This window comes from Suncus etruscus, chromosome 3, assembly GCF_024139225.1.
Source record: "Suncus etruscus isolate mSunEtr1 chromosome 3, mSunEtr1.pri.cur, whole genome shotgun sequence".
In the NCBI taxonomy this organism is placed as follows: domain Eukaryota; kingdom Metazoa; phylum Chordata; class Mammalia; order Eulipotyphla; family Soricidae; genus Suncus; species Suncus etruscus.
In genome coordinates, this window is record NC_064850.1 from 158,657,347 (window position 1) to 158,664,136 (window position 6,790).

General features: G+C 37.0%; 1 non-coding gene across 1 annotated transcript; it reads right to left on the reverse strand.

The window, feature by feature from the left end:
- Window positions 1-6,403: 6,403 nt before the first annotated feature.
- LOC126005608 (U6 spliceosomal RNA) lies at window positions 6,404-6,510 on the reverse strand. The gene has a single exon (XR_007494653.1). It is a non-coding gene; the product is annotated as a U6 spliceosomal RNA (small nuclear RNA).
- Window positions 6,511-6,790: the final 280 nt, after the last annotated feature.

Here is a 6,790-nt window from a genome sequence, read left to right on the forward strand (position 1 = left end):
TCTCTCCCTCTCCTCACTCTCTCTCCCTCTCCTCACTCTCTCTCCCTCTCCTCACTCTCTCTCCCACTCCTCACTCTCTCCCTCTCCTCACTCTCTCCCTCTCTCCCTTTCTCCCTCTCTCCCCTCTCCCTCCCTCCCCCCTCTCTCCTCCCTCCCTCCTCCCCTCTTTCCTCTCCTCTCCTCCCTCTCCTCCCTCTCCTCTCCTCTCTCCTCCCTCTCCTCTCCTCTCTCCTCTCTCTTTCTCCTCTCTCTCCCTCCCTCCCTCTCTCTCCCTCCCTCTTTCTCCCTCCCTCTTTCTCTCCCTCCCTCCCTCTCTCCCTCCCTCTCTCTCTCCCTCTCTCTCTCCCACTCCCTCTCTCCCCCTCTCTCCCTCTCTCTCCCCCTCTCTCCTCTCTCCCCCCTGCCTCTCTCTCCCTCTCTCTCCCTCTCCCTCTCTCTCCCTCTTTCTCTCATCTTCTCTTTCCCTCTCCCCCCTCTCCCTCTCTCTCTCTCCCTCTCCCCCTTCCCCCATTATGGAGTAAGCAGATTCTTCAGTGATCTGTTAATGTTTATCTGTCACCTTTACATTGACCACATCACCTTGATAGATAATTACAATATTAAAGCCCACAGTTTCCAATATAATTCATTCACTAAATTAGTTTTTCTAGGATTTAGAATGTACATCAAAATTTGATTACCTACACAGAAAGTTTGCTTCCTGAGAAATCAAAACTGAGTGACTTGACCTTCTATTACAAGTACTAGTAGAAAATAGAATTAGGGATAGCAGAGGGGAATAGGGGCTAGGATGGTAAACAACAGTTTAACCAATAATATTTTAAGTATTTATTTATGAATTAAAGAGTTTATTAAAATATCTTATTATATGTATGTTCATTTTTTCACTGTTTTCTCAGTAGAATTATGTCAACATTTTTATGTTCATAGTTTTCATTTTATTCTTAATTTTTGTTATTCATAGTTTTAATTTGTTCTTTTTTATAATATATCTTACTTTTTAATCTTTTTAGTAAAAAATTTTCTTTCTGTTCAACTGTAGTTACGTTTTCATAGACAAAGCACATATATGAATATCCCTTTTGATCACTTTAAATGCATTAGCTACAAAAGTTTCTAATGATGTAGTTGGGCACAGATTTACATTTTTGCTTTTTCTTTTCTTAAATTAACTAAAATGTTATCATTATTTTTCTTCTCTCACCTATACTTCTACTGTTTTCTGTGTTAAATGTATTTAAATTAATAAGTAAACACAACATTCCTCACTTCATCATTAAAAAATTGGAAGTAGTAATATTGTAATGCCACATACTTCCATATCCTCTCTTGCATATAATTGTTATTTAATAATTTATTTTTTGACTATTTATTTTGAATTAGACTCAGTGTCACCAATCATGATTATTGCTTACAATATCAAACTAAATATAATCTCTATAGAAAAACAACTATTCAATTTCAAATTGCATGTGTTTTTAATCTACACTTTCACTAATATTTTTATTGTCAATCTATTGGCTTCTCATTTCATACAGGATTAACTCTCTTCCTTCTCAACGTTATCCTTTGGCAGTTTCTTCAGTAAAAGTTGTGATTTGTTTCTGTGAAGATGCGTATTTTCCTCATATTTTATTTGAATGATTAAAAATAATTCTGCCATGAGTATTATTTTTTCTCGGCTGTTTGAAATACTGTTGCAGCATCTTCTGATATTTTCTTGATGTAGAAGTTTTCAGTCAGTTAAAACCTCTGTATTTGAGATGATTTTAAGAATCTTCTGTTTAATATTTGGTGTGGGCATGGTTTTGTTGTAGATATATAGGTGTATTCTGAGTGAATAGGGAGAAGTTCCTAGTAATGTACTTTTGTGAAACAATAAAATTTAATAATGGATTCCATATATGGAATATATATATGGAAACTTTTATGCTGAATAAAATAAGTCAGAGGGAGAGAGATAAACACAGAATGGTATCACTCATCTATGGGTTTTGAGAAAAATGAAAAACATTTGTGTAATGATTCTCAGAGACAAAATAGAGGAGGACTGGAGGGTCCAGCTCCTGACATGAAGCTCACCACAGGGATCGTTTAGTGCAGTCACAGAAATAATTACATTGAGAACTATCAGAACAAAATGTGACTGAATGAGGGAAGTAGAAAGCCTGTCTAGAATACAGGCCTATGTGGGGTAAGGAGGAAGGACACTTGGGATATTGGTCATGAGAAAGTTGCACTGGTGAAGGATTTTATACACATACACACACACACACATACACACACACACACACACACACACACACACACACATATATATTTCCACTGATCTGAGGATTTGTCTTTATTCCAATACCATGATGTTTTTGATAACTATTGCTTTGTAATACAGTTTAAAGATGGGGAAATTAATGCTTCCCATATTTCTTTACCCAAGGATTGCTTTCAGTGGTCCTCAAACTATGACCCATGGGCCAAATATTGTATTTGTATCTGTTTTGTTTCTTCATTGCAAAATAAGATATATGCAGTGTGCATAAGAATTCGTTCATAAGTTTTGTTTTTACTATAGTCAGACCCTCCAATGGTCTGAGGGACAGTGAACTGGCCCCCTGTTTAAAAAGTTTGAGGACCCCTGCTTAGATATTCAATGGTGTTGTTTATCCAAATGATTTTCAAAAGTGTTTGATCCACTTCTTTGAAGAATGTCATGGGTATCTTTAGAGGGATCACATTAAATCTGTACAATAATTTGGGAAGTGTTGCCATTTAATGATGTTAATCCTGCAGCAATTAATGAGCAGTGTATGTCCTTACATTTTGTATATCCTTTCTTATTTCTTGGAGTAGAGTTTTATTGTTTTCTTTGTAGAAGTCCTTCACATCTTTGGTCAAATTGATTCCAAGATATTTGAGTTAGTGTGACACTAATGTGAATGGAGTTGTTTACTTAATGTCCATTTCTTTCCCATCATTATTGGTGTATAAAAAGCCCATTGATTTTTGCATGTTAATCTTGTAGCCTACAAAATTGCTATATTAGCCTACTGTTTCTAAAAGCTCTTTGCTAACTTTTTTGTGTTTTCTAAGTAGAGTATTATGCCATCTTCAAACAGTGAGAGCTTGACTTCTTCCTTTCCTATCTGGATTTCCTTGATATCTTTTTCTGGCCTAATTGCTATATCAAGGACTTCCAATACTCTGTTGAATAGGAGTGGGGAGAGCAGACAGCCTTGCCTTGTACCAGAAATTTAGAAAAGCTTTTAGCTTTTCTTCATTGAGGAAAATTGGCTTGTGGTATATGGCCTTAACTAGATTGAAAAGGTTCCTTTCATTCCCATCTTGCTGAGAGTTTTGATCAAGAATGTGTGTTTTAATTTATCAAATGTTTTCTCTGCACATATTTATATGATCATGTGATTTTTATTTTTCTTGTTGTTGATGTTGTGTATTATGTTGATAGATTTAGGGATGTTAAACCATCCTTGCATTCCTGGGATGAAACATACTTGATCATAGTGAATGACCTTCTTGATGAGGCACTGGATCCTATTTGCCAGGATTTTGTTGAGGATCTTTGCATCTGTGTTCATCAGGGATATTGGTCTGGAATTTTCTTTTTTGGCAGCATCTCTGCCTGGTTTTGGTATCAAGGTGATGTTGGCTTCATAAAAGCTGTTTGGAAGTGTTCCCATTTTTTCAATTCATCAAAGAGCCTGGCCAGTATGAGTAGTAGTTCCTTTTGAATGGTTTGAAAGAATTCATTAGTAAATCCATATTGGCCTGGACTTTTGTTTTTGGGCAGACATCTAATTTCCTCAATAGTGATGGGGGTGTTTAGATATTCTACATCATTCTTTTTCAACTGCAGAAGGTTATTAGAGTTCAAAAATTTATCTATATCTTCCAAGTTCTCATGTTTAGTGGCAGAGTTTCTCAAAGTAGTCTCTGATAACCCTTTGAATCTCTGCAAAATCTATAGTGATTTCCCCATTTTTGTTTTCAAAACGAGATATCGGTTTCTCCTTCTCTTTCTTTGTGAGTTTTGCCAATTGTCTATAAATCTTATTTATTTTTTCAAAGAACCAACTACTTTCATTGATCTTTTGATTGTTTTGGGGGTTTCCACTTCATTTATTTCTGCTCTAAGCTTTGTTATTTCCTTCTGTTTCCCTATTTTTGGTTCTTTTTGTTGATAATTTTCTATTTTTATAACCTGAGTCATTAAGCTTTTCAGGCATGCTCCTTCTTCCTTCCTGATGTGTGCTTGCAAAGTTATAAATTTTTCCCTCAGGACTGCTTTTGCTGTGTCTCATAGATTCTGATAGTTTGTGTCTTCATTGTCATTTGTTTCCAGGAAAGTTTTGATTTCTTCTTTGATTTACTCTCGGACCCACTGGTTTTTCAGTAGTAGGTTATTTAATTTCCAGTTTTTAAAGTTCTTCTTCTGTGTCTCTTTTTAGTTCACATCTAATTTCAGAGCCTTATAATCAGCAAAGGTGGCCTGAAAAATGTTTATTCTATTGATTTTATGGAATTGTATTTTATGTGCCAGCATGTGGTCTATCCTGGAGAATGGCCCATATACATTGGAGAAGAATGTATATCTAGGTTTCTGGGGATGGATTGTCCTATATATAGCTACTAGGCCTCTTTTTCCATTTCCCTTTTCAGGGCTAGTATATTTTTGTTGGGGTTCAGTCTGGTTCACTAGTCAAGTGCTTAAAGGGCCCTGATGAAATATCCCACAATTATTATGTTATTATTGATATGCTCTTTTAAATTTGTCAGTAATTGTATTAGATATTTTGTTGGTCTCTCATTTGGCGCATATATGTTTAGTAGTGCGATTTCTTCGAGTTGCTCATATTCTTTTATTACTACAAAGTGTCCATCTTCGTTCATTACAACTTTTTTGCGTCTAAAGTTTTTGTTGTCTGATAGTAATATGGCCACCCCACCTTTTATAAGGGTGTTGTTTGCTTGAATGATTTTTTTCTAGCTTTTGATTTTGAGTCTGTTTGTTCTTACTAATCAGGTGTGTTTCTTGTAAGCAGCAAGTTGAATTCATGTTTTTGATCCATTTAGCCGCTCTGTGTCTCTTAATTGGTGCTCTTAATCCATTGACATTGAGGGAGATGATTGTCATGGGATTTAATATCATCTTTGTGTATAAATTTGGTGTGTCTGATGGTCTGCCTTGTCTTAAAGTAGACCTTTGACTTTTTCTTTTAAGATGGTATTGCATCTGTAAAGTTTCTGAGCTGTGGCTTATCCATGAAATTATGTATCCTTCCTTGGAACCTGAACTTGAGTTGGGCTGGGTGCATTATTCTAGGTGAAGCATCCACTTCATTCAATCTTGTCACAATATACCATCACACTTTCCTGGCCTTGAGAGTTTCTTGTGAACATGTCTGCTGAAAATTTTGAGGATGCTCCTTTGAATGTAATTTCCCTTTTTGATCTTGGCTGCTTTCAGTATTCTATCTCTATCTGTGGGATTTGTCATTATGACTAGGATGTGACTTGGAGTGTTTTTCTTTGGGTCTCTTTTAGCTTTGGGCATGCAAGATTTGATTGCATGCAGTCTTTAGCTCTGGGAGTTTTTCTGTGATCTTGTGTTTGACTGTTGATTCTTCTTAGGGATCTCCTTTCTGGGCCTCTGGGACTCCAATGATTCTTATGTTGTTTCTGTTGCATTTATCAAAAACTTCTATTTTCATCTCTTCACATTACTTGAATACTTTTTCCATTGTTTGATAATGTCCTTAATGTTCTTTTCCAATCTTTTGCTGTATAGATTCGTTATGCATTTCATCTTCCAGTTCACTGATTCTGTCATTGGCTGCTGTTACCCTGTTTGAGAGGCTTTGCATTGAGGTTTTCAGTTCAGCTATTGTGTTTTTCAGATCTGATATATCAGTTTGGAATTTCTTTTTTCTGATTTCTGTCCTTGTGTTCCCTTTAGTTAGAGCTATGTTTTCTTTGATTTCCATGAGGATCCTCTATATTTTTATTCTAAACTTTTCTGTAAGATTAATCAGATGGTTGGTATTTTGTGGGTCATCAGAGCTCTCATCTTCATTCTCTTGCATGGTTTCCCCATTACCACGCTTGTAGTGTGGTTTTTTCCTGCATGTTATGTTGGGGTTTATTAGTTACATAGTGGGAAGGCTCGAAGGGAAGCAGAGTGGTCATGCTCTTCTGGAGACTTCAGGAGACAATTTTTTCTGGGCCCTTCTTGGCCCTCTCAGAAGAGATTTATGCACAAAGCTGACAGGTCCCCTCAGTCGCTCCCAGGTGCCAATCTCAAAGGAGAGGCAGACCCCTCTCGCCTCCTTCACAGAAAAGGAGCCATCTCTTTTTCTCGTGCCTCGGGTAGCCAGTTTTTTTTTTCCAAAAAAATATGGAACACTTCACGAATTTGCATGTCATCCTTGCGCAGGGGCCATGCTAATCTGCTCTGTATCGTTCCAATTTTAGTATATGTGCTGCTGAAGCGAGCACTGGTAGCCAGTTTTTATTTACTCAGTCTTTCTGTGCATTTTGGCCTACGTGCCTCCAGGAGACAGTTTTTGCTTGGCCCTTCCTGGACCTCTCAGGAGAGTTTCAGGAGACAGAAGAGAAGACAAACACACAAAGCCCTGAAATTCTTTTCTAAGTGGGAGAGGCAACAACTCATAATGGCAGTGCTGAGTTAGGACTGAAGTTATTTTTCCCTAATTTCTTATTTCAGCCTGAGTACAGCATTCCTGGGGAATTTGGGGAGCAGGGTTCACTTTCTCAC